The sequence below is a fragment of the Eleutherodactylus coqui genome, chromosome 10 (genome assembly GCF_035609145.1).
Source record: "Eleutherodactylus coqui strain aEleCoq1 chromosome 10, aEleCoq1.hap1, whole genome shotgun sequence".
Classification (NCBI taxonomy): Eukaryota; Metazoa; Chordata; class Amphibia; order Anura; family Eleutherodactylidae; genus Eleutherodactylus; species Eleutherodactylus coqui.
This window is the reverse complement of record NC_089846.1, coordinates 97,421,143-97,439,278: the sequence shown is the minus strand read 5'-3', so window position 1 is coordinate 97,439,278 and position 18,136 is coordinate 97,421,143.

The window sequence follows — 18,136 nt, the reverse complement described above, 5'->3', positions numbered from 1 at the left end:
CTTCTCTGGGTCATTACGACGCATGGATACCACATGTGTGATTGTATTTTTGATTTTTTACAAAGTAAAGGGAGACAAGTGTTTTTATAATTTTTTTTATAATTTTTTAACTTTTTTTTTTTGTCCCTTTAGGGGACTTCCACAGGGACCCATCAGGACCCCTGATCACATTCCGGGGGTCCGATGGTGACAGCCCTTTACATGCTGCAGTGACAGCCCTTTACATGCTGCAGTCACATAGACTGCAGCATGTAAAGGGTTAACACAGCAGAGATCGGAGGTTTTCTCTGATCTCTGCTGTAAGAGCTAGTACCTAGCTGTCCTCTGACAGCCAAACACCAAGCTCTCCCTGCCACAGAGACCATCGGCTTGCTTCTGACAAGCCGATGGTCTCTATGGCAACCTGTAAACAAAGCAGGAGGTTGCCGGCATATCATCTTCTGCTGGTTTTTCAAAGCCCTTGCTTCGTTCTCTGTGGGTCTGTGCAGGCAGAGCACACTGACACAGCTTGTGGCACTGTGCTCTGCAGCTCCCATAGTGATACATAGCCCGGAAATCTGGAGCTCGTCCCAGAAATTTTCCGGGCGTGCCACTCAAGGGGTTAATTCGCCTTCCCATCTTCTAAGGAGCATATCATTAGATGGGGAGTCAAACATGGCGCCATTAGTGGCATAAGCCGCCATGATTCTGTCAGCATCCGCTGATGTGTAAAAAAAGGTTGGTGTACCTGCAGCACCTTGTTCAAGATGTCCACTCATCCCCTCGCCTCCGCTGTGTGCTCGCTGGTTTGGATCCATAGTATACACTTCCAACAATATATAGATACCTGCAGCACTACAGCAAACCCTTATCCAAGGGGAGGCTCTCCCTGCACAGCCGTTAATTAGGAGACGGATCCAGATCATCCAAAATCTCAGAATATATCCAAAAGAAAGCAGCAGGAGCATCCAGGTGCAGTAAAACAGGTATTATTCCTTTATTCCATCCTCAGTAATAATGCAACGTTTCGGCCGTTACAAACAGCCTTTGTCAAGCATGTTATACAAAATCTCCACCCCCCTTAAATAGTTTAAAACAAGGAGAGTGCAAACATCACATTGAATAATAAATTGTAATTCCTTTATTGGCTAACCAGAAATATTGTATTTGAAAGCTCTTGAGGTTAGACAAGAGTATCTATGAGTATTTAGATGGAGGTACTGGCATACTCTGTGCAGCTGACAGGAAGGGGTCATCGATTCATGCTACTTGTGCCTAATTCTGACCTCCCAAAATATCCAACACATCTTCCTGGTTCAATAGTATATGCTCCGGTTGTGACTGGAGTAGAAGACGCAATTTCAGTACAGCTCCGGATCCAACTGGAGCAAAAGACACAATGTGACCGCAGTTCTGGGTGTAACCGGAGCAGAAGACATGATGTGACCGCAGCTCCAGGTGTAAACAGAGTAGAAGTCGCGACTGCAACAGAAAATGTGATTTGACTGGAGTAAAAGACATGATGCGACCACAGCCCTAGATGTAACTGGAGTAGAAGAAGTGTTCCTTCTCATCAGTGTCTTAGTACTTTGCAAAGAGTAACCAAATAGGGCTATAGTCCATATCCCATATGGAATGATATCCACCTAATGACTTCTGATGTCTACAATAACGGCATCTGTCTTCTTTTCCGAGCGTTGGATGCAGTTAAACTCCCTCCCTTTTATTTCACACCATTGGAGTCTATGGACACTCCTGCGAATTGCACACTAAAGATACATCAGGTCCCATCTTTTCGTGTAGCAGGGAATTTCAGCCGCTCATGTACTAACTCTTTGGGTACAATTGTTTTTGTGTGGCTAAATTCCTTTGTCTGAATGTTTCCATAGGAAACCATTAGTTCTAATAGTCACGATTTTGCTCATGTAAGTTAGCTACGCCAATTCCCTTATGTGAATGAGCCCTACGTGTGCTGCTCTGTATTACGTGTATGTCTAGTCTAATGATATTCGCAGTGTTAAAACTGCTGAGTACATACAACGAGAGCAGAGAACCCAAATAATACAAGCAGTAGTGTAAGGATGCAATGGAAATAAAACCAGTCACACAAAGATATCGGGGTGAAAACAGAGAATTTTATTGATTTACAATTTTATTAATGAGGATGATTTGACGTGTATTTTGAATTAAATTCAAGGATATGTTAGATCCATTGATTTTCATTGATTCAAGGGAAGGCGAAAAAACCCCTGTAAGGGGAAAAATTCCTTCCCGACTCCACTGAGGGCAGTCAGACAAGTTCCCTGGATCATTTATTGTAATACCTCAATCCAGGGGAAGGCGAAAAAACCTCAATGAGCCGTCTGCCAATTCAGCTTCAATGAGGAAAAATTCCTTCCCGACTCCACATATGGCAGCCAGAACTGTCTCTGAATCAATGGATGACTCGTTTGTCCCAAGCAAGTGACAAAATATTGGGAAGTGGCCAAATGGGGGAGGGAGGGGTTGGGCAGTTATATTGATCCAGTGGAAGGCGAAAAACCCCACCGGAGAGTTCTACCTCAGGGGGGCAAAAAATTCCTTCCTGACCCCAGATGTGGCGATCGGCTATCACCCTGGATCCAATCTGTGCAGCTGCATATTGCTGTAATTATAAGATAGCAGTCAGTGTTCATTCTCATGTTATGCTGTAGTCAGTCAGTGTACTATCTAGTATAATTCTGTAGTCAGTCAGTCTATAGGACAGTGTAATGCTACAGTATGTCTACTCTCTAGTGCACAGTCTAAATTTCGGACAGCCGGTCAAAAGTCCACCTTTAGTCAGGCAGTACACAGTCCAGCCTCTCTCAACCAGTCCTCAGTCCAGCCTTGATCAGATAATCCATAGTATGTCCTTGGTCAGCCAATCCACAATCCCTCCTCAGTCTGCAAGTCAACAAAACTGTCCTCCGTCACCAAGTCCACAGTCCATCTTCGGTCACACGATGTGTGGACAAGGCATCAGCACTTACTGAGGAGCTACTTACCTGCACCCGTCCTCTTCAAGATGTCACACTGAAGTCCGCGGTCTGTCCTCGATCACCAGCTCCAGAGACTGTCCTCGGTCACCAAGTCCGCAGTTTATCCTCGGTCACTAAGTCCACAGTTCATCCTCGGTCACCAAATCCACAGTTCGTCCTCAGTTATACGATGCATGAATTAGACCTCAGCACTTACTGCGGAGCACTTACCTGCACCAATACTCTTCAAGATGTCACTCTGAAGTCCGCAGTCTGTCCTCGATCACCAAGTCCACAGTCCGTCCTCGGTCACCAAGTACACAAACCGTCCTTGGTCACCAAGTCCACAGACCATCCTCGGTCACCAAGTCCACAGATCATCCTCGGTCACCAAGTCCACAGTCCGTCCTCGGTCACTAAGTGCAAAAAAATCTTTAGTCACCAAGTCCACAGACCGTCCTCGGTCACCAAATCCACAGTTCGTCCTCAGTTATACGATGCATGAATTAGACCTCAGCACTTACCTCTTCAAGATGTCACGCTGAAGTCCGCAGTCTGTCCTTGATCACCAGTTCCACTGATCGTCTTCAGTCAGCAAATCCACAGACCGTCCTCGGTCACCAAATCCACAGTTCGTCCTCAGTTATACGATGCATGAATTAGACCTCAGCACTTACCTCTTCAAGATGTCACGCTGAAGTCCGCAGTCTGTCCTCGGTCACCAAGTTCACAGTCCGTCCTCGGTCACCAAGTACACAAACCGTCCTTGGTCACCAAGTCCACAGACCATCCTCGGTCACCAAGTCCACAGACCATCCTCGGTCACCAAGTCCACAGTTCGTCCTCGGTCACTAAGTCCAAAAAAAACTTTAGTCACCAAGTCCACAGACCGTCCTCGGTCACCAAATCCACAGTTCGTCCTCAGTTATACGATGCATGAATTAGACCTCAGCACTTACCTCTTCAAGATGTCACGCTGAAGTCCGCAGTCTGTCCTTGATCACCAGTTCCACTGATCGTCTTCAGTCAGCAAATCCACAGACCGTCCTCGGTCACCAAATCCACAGTTCGTCCTCAGTTATACGATGCATGAATTAGACCTCAGCACTTACCTCTTCAAGATGTCACGCTGAAGTCCGCAGTCTGTCCTCGGTCACCAAGTTCACAGTCCGTCCTCGGTCACCAAGTCCACAAACCGTCCTTGGTCACCAAGTCCACAGACCGTCCTCGGTCACCAAGTCCACAGACCATCCTCGGTCACCAAGTCCATTTACTGAGGAGCTACTTACCTGCACCTGGCCTCTTCAAGATGTCACGCTGAAGTGACACAAGCTGGCTCTGGTTAGAGCTTTAAACATTCTGAGCCAATTGTGATGTCTATGATGTCATCATAACTGCCAGTGTTCTTTTGTGTATCCAGATTAAAGCATTAAAGAAGTATTAAATTACCGTATTTTCCTGACTATGTGCACAGCTGAAAACTACAGGAAGCAGGAGTGCCACCAACGCAAAGTGTAGTTGAGCACCAGTGACAAGTCTGGCGGGTACATGTTTGGGAACATTATACACACAAGCTACTCAATCAAAAATTCACAGTTAGAGCTGCGGATTTTGGTGTGGAATTCCACAGCTGCAGATTTGGCCGTGTCCTGAGGTGTTATTCCGTCCTGGGTAAAAGGTCCCTTAGTAGTCTTGCTTTACCTTCTTGTAAGCCTAACATCACACAGGCGAGCACAATATCGGACCGTAAATCCCCAACATGCCTCGCATCTCATCGGGGATCACAGAGTTTTTCCCCTTGTTTTCAATGCATCTCTCTCTAGAGGACCTGGCACTTTTGGACCTGACTATGGATTAGCAACAATGTAATACTGTATTTCTCCTGTGGCGGCAATGCAGGAGAATTGGACACTTGGTAGCAGGTTCCCCTATTTATGGCTGGAGGTTCCAGTGGTCATGAAGCATCAGCTTACTTTATGGGATCCTTCTACCAAAAAAGATTATCTAAAGCAGACAACCCTTTTAAAGGTGATTAGAACAGCTTCTTACCACCCCTGTCTAGAAGATGATCTGCAGTGAAAATAATGTGGGCTCCTATTTCATGTGTGTGGATAGAATTCACGGCTTGTCTCATATTGTCGTGCTTTTATAAGTTTCCAGTTTTAGAGCAACTGCTCCCTCAACCCCTTAAGGACAAGGTCTATTTTGGCCATGAGGACACAACGATTTTGGGGGGATTTTCATCTCCACTTTTCAAAAGCCATAACTTCTTTATTTTTCCGACGTGGTTTTTGCGCGGCGAACTGTAGTTTTTATTGATACCATTTTTAAGTCAGATAATGGATTGTAAAACCTTTATTATTTGTGTTTAAGAGCGGTAAGAGAAAATACATCAATTCTGCCATTGTTTTAAAAAAAATTTTTTACAGCATCAGGGCTTATTCACATGAGCGTTTATCGGCCGCTGTTTTCACAGGCGGTCTATATACACTACAATCTGATGCATTGGATTTCAGTGCATCAGATCACACAGGTGAATTTCCGCAGCATAAATGCGCCTGGAACAATCTTTCTGGCTGGACCACGGCCGCTGCCATAGCCTCCTATGGGCGCCAATGACAGTTCCCCAGAGAAAGGAGGTGGGGGGGAGTTTAGCAGCGTGAAAACGCCGGCCGATATATGCTCGTGTGCATAAGCCCTCAATCATACAGCACAAATGACACAATACATTTTTTCTGTGGGTCAGTACGATTGAAACGTTACTAGGGATGAGCGAACGTGTCCGTTACGGACACATCCGCACCCGGACACCGGCTTTGCCGAACACTGCAGTGTTCGCGCGTAAGTGTCCGGGTGCCGCCGGGGGGCGGGGAGATGCGCGGCGGCGCGGGCGGCAGTAGCGGGGAACAGGGGGGAGCCCTCTCTCTCTCCCTCTCCCCCCCACTCCCCGCCGCACCCCTCCGCACTGCCACGGCGGCCCCCGAACTTTTTCGCCCGAACACTGAAGTGTTCGCAAAGTTCGGTGTTCGGGCGTAAAAGGGGCGGTGCCGAACGTGTTCGCTCATCTCTAAACGTTACCAAAAATATGATCATTTTTTTAAGGTTTTTAACTTTTGCACAATAAAAATCCTTTTTTTTTAGGAAATTATAATTACTTTTACATCACTGCATTCAAAGTCCCATAACTTTTATATTTTTTCATGGACGGAGCTCTGTGAGGGCTTATTTTTTGCAAACAGCCAGAGCGGAGGAGAGAGGCAGAGAGTCGTTGAGCGGGAAGGAAGACAGAAGACGTCTCAGACGGTAGCGTATATCGGCGATATACGCTTTTGTGAATAAGCCCTTATTGCGACTTTTGGGTGGTAAAATGAACAAAATAAGCATTTTGCCTCTAAAACACCAGGAGTAAATGTTTGATAATAGCCTGGAGGCTGTTAAAGGGAATAGCGAGTAATATTCGCATGGACAGAGACAGTCTATTAATTAAGCACCCTTCACAGAATAGATGTCAAATAAAAACTTTATTAATTATCATTAAAACCTCGGGCTGGACAGACACACACCAATACCATGGGATTCCACTAGAAGAACATGGGTCCGTGGGTAAAGAGCAATTAATGGAACAAATAATAAAGGATCCGAACCGGAACACTCGTCAACCTGATCAGGTATCACGGAGGTCTAGATACAAAGTAATATAGTATGTTAGGCTGAATGAAGACAATGTCCATCTAGTCCAGCCTGCTTCAATCCCCTTTCTTGTTGGTCAGGAGGAAGGCAAAGAAAAACCAGGGAGCCAATTAGCTCCTATGGAGGAAAAAAATTCCTTCCTGACTGCATAATGACAGCGAGGGTAATCCCTGGATCAACATTTGAGATCAACAACCCCGGTGGATATGTAATGTCTATATCCTGTAATATCATAGCGCTCTAGAAAGATATCTAGTCCCCTCTTAAACTCCTCTATGGATTTTGCCATCACCACGTCCTCAGGCAGAGAGTTCCACAGTCTAACTGCTCTTTCAGTAAAGAACCCCCTTCTATGTTGGTGATGAAACCGGCTTTCTTTTAGACGTAGAGGATGCCCCCTTGTTACCGTCGCAGTCCTGGGTATAAACAGATCCTGGGAGAGATCCTTGTATTGTCCCCTCATGTATTTATACATAGTTATTTGATCGCCCCTTGGACGTCTTTTTTCCAGGGTGAATAATCCCAATTTTGATGCCTCTCTGGGTATTCCAGTCCCATCATTCCATTTATTATTTTTGTTGCCCTTCTTTGAAGCCCCTCAAGCACTGTAACATCTTTCCTGAGCACCGGTGTCCAGAACTGTACACAGTATTCCATGTGGGGCCTGATAAGTGCCTTATATAGTGGGAGGATAATGTTCTCGTCCCTTGCCCCTATACCTCTTTTAATGCACCCCAAGACTTTATTAGCTTTTGCAGCAGCTGACTGGCATTGATTGCTCCAGTTTAGTCTACAGTCCACTAGTACCCCCAGGTCTTTTTCCATCTCACTCTTCCCTAGCAGTACCCCATTTAGTGTATATTGGTGACATCTGTTTCTCCTGTCCATCTGCATCACCTTACATTTATCAATATTAAACTTCATTTGCCATTCTTCTACCCAAGCCCCAGGCTTATCTAGGTCGGTTGTAGCCATACCTTGTCCTCCATTGTATTAATTATATTGTATAATTTTGTATCATCTGCTGATATTTTATATTGATATTTTACTGTGCAGCCCCTCTATCAGGTCGCTGATAGATATATTGAACAGAATGGGGCCCAATACTGAACTTGAATAAGACTATAATAGGCTGCACTGGTTGGGCGAGGTGATACAGAGATAATTTACTACCCCACAGACCAGTATGGAGCCTAATATCGTGATAGTAATAATGAGATTTAATTTCAGACTTCAGCACTGATGTTATCAGAACTCAATTTTTGCCAGACTTAGGTTACACTTTTATTCTAAAGCACTTTTATTATTGGTTCAATGCATTTCATCTGTCTATCTTATCTATCTGTCTCTCTGTCTATCTCATATCTGTTTATCTCATATTTATCTATCTATCTATCTCCTATGTATCTATCTAATATCTATTTAGCTATTTCATATTTTTTATCTGATATCTAGCTATTTCATATCCATCAATCAATCTATCTCACATCTATCCATCTATCTCATTTCTATCTGCCTATCTATCTATCTATCTATCTATCTATCTATCTATCTATCTATCTATCTATCTATCCATTTCATATTTTTTATCTGGTATCTATTAGAAATGAGTGAGCACCAAAATGCTCCGGTGCTCGTTACTCGAGTCGAACTTCCCGCGATGCTCGAGGGTTCAATTCGAATAACGAACCCCATTGAAGTCAATGGGCGACCCGAGCATTTTTGTATGGCACCTATGCTCCGCTAAGGTTTTCATTTGTGAAAATCTGGGAAATTCATGAAAGTGATGGGAATGACACAGAAACGGATAGGGCATTCGAGGGGCTACATGTTGGGCTGCATCTCAAGTTCCCAGGTACCACTATTAAGCCACAATAGTGGCAACAATTTTTACTTCTGAAAAACCCTCATCAGCAAGGCATACCTTAGCTAAGCACCACACTACCTCCAACAAAGCACAATCACTGCCTGCATGACACTCCGCTGCCACTTCTCCTGGGTAACATGCTGCCCAACTGCCCATTTCAGTAATAATAGCAGTCAAGACAGGCCCCAGTAACATATCACTAGCAGCAGTATAGGGGGAGCACAGTATTAGTTCCATTTCAGTAGTAGTAGCAGTCTAGACAGGCCCCAGTAACATATCACTAGCAGCAGTATAGGGGGAGCAAGTCTTAGTTCCATTTCAGTAATAGTAGCAGTCAAGACAGGCCCCAGTAACAATTCCGAAGCAGCAGTATAGGGGGAGCACAGTATTAGTTCCATTTCAGTAGTAGTAGCAGTCAAGACAGGCCACAGTAACATTCCCGTTGCAGCAGTTTAGGGAGACAACAGTCTCTTTCACATTTCAGTAGTTGCAGTATAGACAAGGCCCCAATTACATTTATGTAGCAAAAGTGTAGGCCAACCCCACACACCTTGCTGTACCATGAGTGCAGGCAAAGCCCATAAAAATTACTAGGATTACACTGTAGGCGAGGGCCCAAAAAAATTGGTGTACCAACAGTACTAATGTACCTCAGAAAAATTGCCCATGCCCAACCAAGAGGGCAGGTGAAACCCATTAATCGCTTTGGTTAATGTGGCTTAATTGGTAACTAGGCCTGGAGGCAGCCCAGTTAAAATAAAAATTGGTTCAGGTGAAAGTTTCAACACTTTAATGAGAATTGAAATGTATAAACATTGTTTACAAAAGTTCGGCGTGATTACATGAGGTTTCAGGAGAAGGAGCAGGAGGAGGAGGATGAATATAATACACAGATTGATGAAGCTAAAAGGTCCCCGTTTTTTATGGTGATAGAGAACGATGCTTCCATCCGCAGGTGCAGCCTACGTATTGTTTAGGTACCGCTGCTGTCCGCTGGTGAAGAAGAGAAGTCTGGGGAAATCCAGGCTTTGTTCATCTTTATGAGTGTAAGCCTGTCGGCACTGTCAGTTGACAGGCGGGTACGCTTATCCGTGATGATTCCCCCAGCCGCACTAAACACCCTCTCTGACAAGACGCTAGCCGCAGGGCAAGCAAGCACCTCCAGGGCATACAGCGCGAGTGCAGGCCACGTGTCCAGCTTCGAAACCCAGTAGTTGTACAGAGCAGAGGTGTCACGGAGGACGGTTGTGCAATCGGCTACGTACTCCCTCACCATCCTTTTACAGTGCTCCCGCCGACCCAGCCTTGACTGGGGAGCGGTGACAGTCTTGCTGGGGAGCCATAAAGCTGGCAAAGGCCTTGGAGAGTGTTCCCCTGCCTGCGCTGTACATGCTGCCTGATCTCCGCACCTCCCCTGCTACCTGGCCCTCGGAACTGCGCCTTCTGCCACTAGCGCTGTCGCATGGGAATTTTACCATCAGTTTGTCCACCAGGGTCCTGTGATATAGCATCACTCTCGAACCCCTTTCCTCTTTGGGTATGAGAGTGGAAAGGTTCTCCTTATACCGTGGGTCGAGCAGTGTGTACACCCAGTAATCTGTAGTGGTCAGAATGCGTCTAACGCAAGGGTCACAAGAAAGGCATCCTAACATGAAGTCAGCCATGTGTGCCAGGGTACCTGTACGCAACACATGGCTGTCCTCACTAGGAAGATCACTTTCAGGATCCTCCTCCTCCTCAGTCCATACACGCTGAAAGGATGACAGGCAAGCAGCATGGGTACCCTCAGCAGTGGGCCCGGCTGTCTCTTCCCTCTGCTCCTCCTCAGGCTCCTCCATCTCCACCTCCTCTTCCTCCTCAACGCGCTGAGATATAGACATGAGGGTGCTCTGACTATCCAGCGACATACTGTCTTCCCCCACCTCCGTTTCCGAGCGCAAAGCGTCTGACTTTATGCTTTGCAGGGAACTTCTCAAGAGGCATAGCAGTGGAAAGGTGACGCTAATGATTGCAGCATCACCGCTCACCATCTGGGTAGACTCCTCAAAGTTTTCAAGGACCTGGCAGATGTCTGCCAACCAGGCCCACTCTTCTGTAAAGAATTGAGGAGTCTGACTCCCACTACGCCGCCCATGTTGGAGTTGGTATTCCACTATAGCTCTACGCTGCTCATAGAGCCTGTCCAACATGTGGAGCGTAGAGTTCCACCATGTGGGCACGTCACACAGCAGTCGGTGCACTGGCAGATTAAACCGATGTTGCAGGGTCCGCAGGGTGGCAGCGTCCGTGTGGGACTTCCGGAAATGTGCGCTGAGTTGGCGCACCTTTCCGAACAGGTCTGACAAGTGTGGGTAGCTTTTCAGAAAGCGCTGAACCAGAAAATTAAAGACGTGGGCCAGGCATGGCATGTGCGTGAGGCTGCCGAGCTGCAGAGCTGCCACCAGGTTACGGCCGTTGTTACACACGACCATGCCCGGTTGGAGGCTCAGCGGTGAAAGCCAGCGGTCGGTCTGCTCTGTCAGACCCTACAGCAGTTCGTGGGCCGTGTGCCTCTTCTCTCCTAAGCTGAGTAGTTTCAGCATGGCCTGCTGACGCTTGGCCACCGCTGTGCTGCCACGCCACGTGACACCGACTGCTGGCGACGTGCTGCTGCTGACACATCTTGATTGCAAGACAGAGGTTGCGTAGGAGGAGGAGGAGGAGGGTGGTTTAGTGGAGGAAGCATACAACGCCGCAGATACCAGCACCAAGCTGGGGCCCGCAATTCTGGGGGTGGGTAGGACGTGAGCAGTCCCAGGCTCTGACTCGGTCCCAGCCTCCACTAAATTCACCCAATGTGCTGTCAGGGAGATATAGTGGCCCTGCCCGCCTGTGCTCGTCGACGTGTCCGTTGTTAAGTGGACCTTGCCAGTAACCGCGTTGGTGAGGGTGCGTACAATGTTGCGGGAGACGTGGTCGTGCAGGGCTGGGACGGCACATCGGAAAAAGTAGTGGCGACTGGGAACCGAGTAGCGCGGGGCCACCGCCGCCATCATCATGTTTTTGAAAGTCTCCGTTTCCACAAGCCTATACGGCAGCATCTCCAGGCTGATCAATTTGGCTATGTGCACGTTTAACGCTTGAGCGTGCGGTTGCGTGGCGGCGTACTTGCGCTTGCGCTCAAACAATTGCGCTAGCGACGGCTGGACGCTGCGCTGAGAGACTTTGCTGGATGGGGCCGAAGACAGCGGAGGTGAGGGTGTGGGTGCAGGCTGGGAGACGGTCGTGCCTGTGTCCCGAGAGGGGCGTTGGATCTCAATGGCAGGTTGGGGCACAGGGGGAGAGGCAGTGGTGCAAACCGGAGGCGGTGAATGGCCTTCGTCCCACTTTGTGGGGTGCTTGGCCATCATATGCCTGCGCATGCTGGTGGTGGTGAGGCTGGTGGTGGTGGCTCCCCGGCTGATCTTGGCGCGACAAACCTTGCACACCACAGTTCGTCGGTCGTCTGCACTCTCAGTGAAAAACTGCCACACCTTTGAGCACTTCGGCCTCTGCAGGGTGGCATGGCGCGAGGGGGCGCTTTGGGAAACAGTTGGTGGATTATTCGGTCTGGCCCTGCCTCTACCCCTGGCCACCGCACTGCCTCTTCCAACCTGCCCTGCTGCTGCACTTGCCTCCCCCTCTGAAGACCTGTCCTCAGTAGGCTTAGCAAACCAGGTGGGGTCAGTCACCTCATCGTCCAGCTGCTCTTCCTCCGAATCCTCTGTGCGCTCCTCCCTCGGACTTACTGCCCTTACTACTACCTCACTGATAGACAACTGTGTCTCATCGTCATCGTCCTCCTCACCCACTGAAAGCTCTTGAGACAGTTGCCGGAAGTCTCCAGTCTCCTCACCCGGATCCCAGGAACTTCCCAAAGGTTGGGCATCGGTCATGAGAAACTCCTCAGGTGATAGAGGATCCATTTTTTCGCACTGAAGGCCGGGACCCGAGAACAGTTCCTGGGAGCCTGTCTGCTCTTCTGAATGTGTCATTTGCTGGGAGGGAGGAGGCTGGGAGAAGGGAGGAGCAGCAGCGAGAGGATTCAGGGATGCAGCAGTGGACGGCGTAGAAGACTGGGTGGTGATGGTGGATAGTTTGCTGGATGCACTTTCTGCCATCCACGACAGGACCTGCTCACACTGCTCAGTTTCTAATAAAGGTCTACCGTGTGGACCCATTAATTGTGAGATGAATCAATGTATCAATTTATGTCCTGTCATGTGGCTTTTGATAAATGGAGAAGAAAATCCGCCAAAAATTCTTGCGTCCTCAAGCCAAAAATAGGCCATGTCATTAAGGCGTTAACATAATTGTACAAATTCAGAACTGATTAACATTAGCATTTTATATAATTTATTGCCTTTCACACATCTATAAATGGTCATGTAGTCAACAGATTTATGCATTGAATCAATGTTTTTAAGAAACCAAGTTACAAAATATATTTACTTATTGTCTTCGGAGTCAAAATATTGAACATGAATGGATTTAGGGCTCACACCCACTTGTGTTTTTTAACGCTGCGATATCACTGCGTTTTTTTCCACGTAATTGTCAATGGGACTTTCTAATGTTAAAAACGCATCTTAAATTGGTGCTTTGCAATTTTTGTGCGATGTATTTTTAACATTAGAAAGTCCCATTGACAATCGTGTGAAAAAAACGCAGCGATATCGCATGAAAAAAAGCGTAAGAAAAACGCAAGTGTTCAGGAGCCCTAACTCTTCTGATACCATTTGGCGCTCTGTGATATTGCAGAGTCAGAGGGTATACAGCCCATGGAGCCTTGTTTACATATAACATTATTGTCTATAGCAGTTGGAACATTTACCCCAGAGGAGGTTACTACACTACCCATCAGAGAAGATGGAAGAGTAAGTGGAGGTCCATCAATATGGACAGAAGATACAACACAGGTGACTATGAAAAGAGAGCTACACAAGGTCTGACAACGGCACCGAAAAGCCAACACTGCAATAATAACCAGAGTCAGGGCAAAGTTACAAAATGCACTTATCCCTGCTACAGAAGTTAAAGGGGTTGTCGGAGTTGCACCATCCGTGGAGAACCCCTTTCCCGTGCACTTAGATAACAAACTGTCATATCCTCCTGTCTCCCGCTGTGTCCCGTGAAGGTGCTCAGTCTCCAGTTCCACTCTGTTGGCAGCTGCAATCCCGCCCAGTTTACAGGATGTCACAGGGGCTGCAACCAATAACAGATCTCAGCGATCAATAGCACTAGTGATCCAGTTACAGAAAGTACTACAATAATGAGTGCAGAAGGTACAACAATAATTCCCCAGAGTACTAGAATAAATGCAGAAAGTACAACAGAAATAACTCCAAAATGTACAATAGATGCAGAAAGTGCGACTATAATAACTACTAACAGTCTAACGATGAATGCAGAAAGTGGACAACTATAATAACTCATAAAAGTACAATAAATGCAGAAACCACAACTATACCAACTCCTAAAAAGTGCCACAATAAATACAGAAAGTATGGTAGTTTTTAGTAATTACTAAAAGTACAAGACATACAGAAGGTGCAACAAAACTAATTCCTAATAGTATAACAATAAATGCAGAAAGTATAATGACTCATAAAAGTACCAAAAAGTGGACAACTATAATAACTCCTAAGTATTCTTTCACACGGGGTAAAATTAGCCATCAAATTGCACCTAAATTTGCTGCTGTGACTTCTGCATCAAAACCCGCAGGGCTAATTCCACCTGTGAGAAAAGGTCCCTAAAAAGTACAACAATAAATAAAATAATTCCTAAAAGTACAAAAAGAAATGCAGAAAATGCAATGCTAATAGCTACTGTCACATTCATCACAGGGCTTATTCACCTTGTCTGCAAGAACGTACATATGGCTAAAACTATACAGAACAACTTCCTTCAAACCCCTACAGTCCATCACAGGACAGTAAGTTTCAGGACATACATAGACACCACATGGACATACGAAACACGTAATGTTATCAGACTAGACAAGGATATTAGTGTGTTTTGACGCCACCGGAAGCTAGGGGTTTGACAGGAGGAATGCCCCTCTCACACCCCTAGCTCCCAATTGGCGCAAGTATGGAAAGTCCTAGCAGCCTGTATGCAGCCAATGTACGCTGCTAGTAGCTTGCTTGGAAGCTACAATAGGTTATCTGCCCACTACCTCGCCCCCTAAAACACTGCAAATATCGTGCGAGTACACCCCAGAGCTGCAAGCACCTTTCCCGTAGTCGCACCAGAAGAGGCCCCCCACGTTGTATTTCACAGCAGAAGGTTGTTGCCACAAGGGAGAGGACAGCCGCCTGAAGTGCCTTCCCCATCGCAACGCTCACTGCCGTCGGAAGCAGGGAGTCCTCAGCGCCACATGGCTGCCCAAAGACCGCAATGCAGGAGGACACAGTGGACACTGGGAGCCCATGCACAGTTACATGAGACCTAGGGGGAGCTTCCTTGAGAGCCGGGACAGAAGGGAGCCCATACTGCCAAAATACAGTGGCCAGCCAGCAACGCACACCAGGAAGAGCAGCGGGGAAGGGCCAAGTATAATCACAGCAGCTGCGGGGACACTTCCATCTGCGCCGTGAGCAGCAACAGCAGAAGAATAGTGGGCAGCCAGGACCTGCAGGGGACCGTTGTCTGCAGCCAATGAGGTAGAGAGGGGCCTCTCCCCCCTGTCAAGTTTGACTCCACCAGGACTTCCTGGTGGCATCAAGATACACTAATACCCTAGACAAGTACACAATATACAACTATATTGTCATATAGGAGCAAGGAGAAATCTAACCCTGGTCTAAAATGGGAGGGGTGCCCTGCCTATAAGCAGGGTAATGGTCCCAACAAGGATGGCCCCATATCAGGAACCTAGGGTTAAACTGAAAGCAGAGGCATAAATGTCACATAATGTAAACTCCAACTAATAATACAACATGAACAACAGGCAAACCCCCAAGACCAGGGAACAGAGCCGACATCAGACAGGAGATAGTTCAGACAACACATACCTTAGATACAAATGTGACTGAAACCTCTGCAGATTGGTCAGTCTGAGTGATGTCCGTATGTCTGCACACCTACAGGGGATTCAGACAGAAAGGGAATACAAACAGAACTGCATGCATGAAGAACACAAAACTAGACAGACAAAACTAGATGTTACCTCCTATCACCAGAGCTCAGTGAGGATGGTCCATATACACATGAAGCAGCATCAAGGGGTATCTTCTTAATAACGTTGTCCACTCACATCCGTTGATCTAAATCATCTTTATTGTGCCCAAAGTGATGACAACGTTTCCACCACAACGTCAGTGGTCTTTGTCAAGTCCATGACAAAGACTTGACAAAAGACCACAGACGTTGTGGTCGAAAAGTTGTCATCACCTTGGGCACAATAAAGATGATTTAGGTAAACAGATGTGAGTGGACAACGTTATTAAGAAGATACCCCTTGATGCTGCTTCATGTGTATATGGACTATTGGCATTTACCCGTTTAGGATCCAAGAACGGGTGAGAAGCGTGCATCTGGCAACCGTTTGTAGATACCTTCCTCTTATATGACCACTCGTATCAAATAGAAAAATTTCCCCCGCACTCGTGGGTTCCAGCAGAGATAGAGGACACAATGTCCATAAATAACTTTAAATGGTTTATTAATTCCTTTGCTACGCGTTTCTGCGGGCTTACCCGCTCTCTTCAGGCATACAATTGAACAACACAGTACACATTTTATACGTTACTAAGGCTCACAGGAGTGCTCTGACGCCGACTTTCGGAGCCGCCCTCTGCTTCATGTGGGATAACACGTCATATCATTAGTCAGTAACCCTTTACATACTACTACGTTTCTCCATTCATAAAAAGCAGCAAAATATGCTATTTAAAAGTCCGTTCGACTCACTTATGCTCTTCATTATCTGCTATATTCCACAGTATTATTTAAAAAAACATAAATTATCTATATCAATAAATAACTACTACAATTATATTCTAAAAATAAAAATATTACTATAAACGAATTAACAATTAATTACATTTTTCCCGATTTTTCTGCTATATATACTATATAACCATCATTCATTTTTTCTCAAATAGACCTCCTCCATTGTAAAAGACAACATTTTATATATAAATACTAGAGATGAGCGAACGTACTCGTCCGAGCTTGATATTCGTGCGAATATTAGGGTGTTCGGGATGCTCGTTACTCGTAACGAGTACCACGCGATGTTCTGGTTACTTTCAGTTTCCTCTCTGAGACGTTAGCGCGCTTTTCTGGCCAATTGAAAGACAGGGAAGGCATTACAACTTCCCCCTGTGACGTTCAAGCCCTATACCACCCCCCTGCTGTGAGTGGCTGGGGAGATCAGATGTCACCCGAGTATAAAAATCGGCTCCTCCCGCGGCTCGGCTTAGATGCCTTGTGACTTAGCTGAGGGAAAGTACTATTGTGCTGGAGCTGCTGTAGGGAGAGCGTTAGGAGTTAGTGTAGGCTTCAAGAACCCCAACGGTCCTTCTTAGGGCCACATCTAATAGTGTGCAGTACTGTGTTAGCACTGTATTTTTTTTTTTTTTTCCAAAATTGGATCTGCAGAGCATTGCGCCCTGCAATAGGGACAGCAGTGGTGGTTAGGCAGGGAGAGAGTAGGAGTTAGTGTAGGCTTCAAGAACCCCAACGGTCCTTTCTAGGGCCACATCTATCGTGTGCAGTACTGTCCAGGCTGCTGTTAGCAGTGTTGCATTTTTTTTTTTTTTTTTCTCAAAACCGGCTGTGCAGAGCATTGCACCCGGCATTAATACTACAGGGATAGAATTGTGTAGGCAGGGCCAGAAGACATACATTATTCATTGAATACACGCAGTGTGGGTTTTCCTTGGAAAAACAAGGGAAAAAAATCTATTTGGCCTGCCTCTGACAGTCCTCAGGGCTCTGGGTACGTGTGTGCTGCGTGCAGAAGGTTCAAAAAAATCACACGCAGCCAGCAACGTTTTACTGCAGGCTTGCGCCAATTTTTTTCCTGCATGGGAAATTCCTGATGTGCTGTAGCGAATAACTTTGCATCACTGCAGTTCTGTGACACTTTTGCAGGGCCACAACACAGTTATTAAACTTAGTAGTATTCATTGAATACACGCAGTGTGGCTTGTCCTTTGAAAAACAAGGGAAAAAATTGTATTTTGGCTGCAGGCTTGCGCCAATTTTTTTCCTGCATGGGAAATCCCTGATCTGCTGTAGCGAATAACTTTGCATCACTGCACTTCTCTGACACATTTGCAGGGCCACAACACAGTTATTAAACTTAGTAGTATTCATTGAATACACACAGTGTGGCTTGTCCTTTGAAAAAGAAGGGAAAAAATTGTATTTTGGCTGCAGGCTTGCGCCAATTTCTTTCCTGGCTTGGAAATTACTGGTAATACAGCATGCTGAGGGGTAGGGGTAGGCCTAGAGGACGTGGACGCGGCCGAGGACGCGTAGGCCCAAGTGAGGATGTGGGCACAGGCCGAGCTCCTGATCCAGGTGTGTCGCAGCCGACTGCTGCGCGATTAGGAGAGAGGCACCTTTC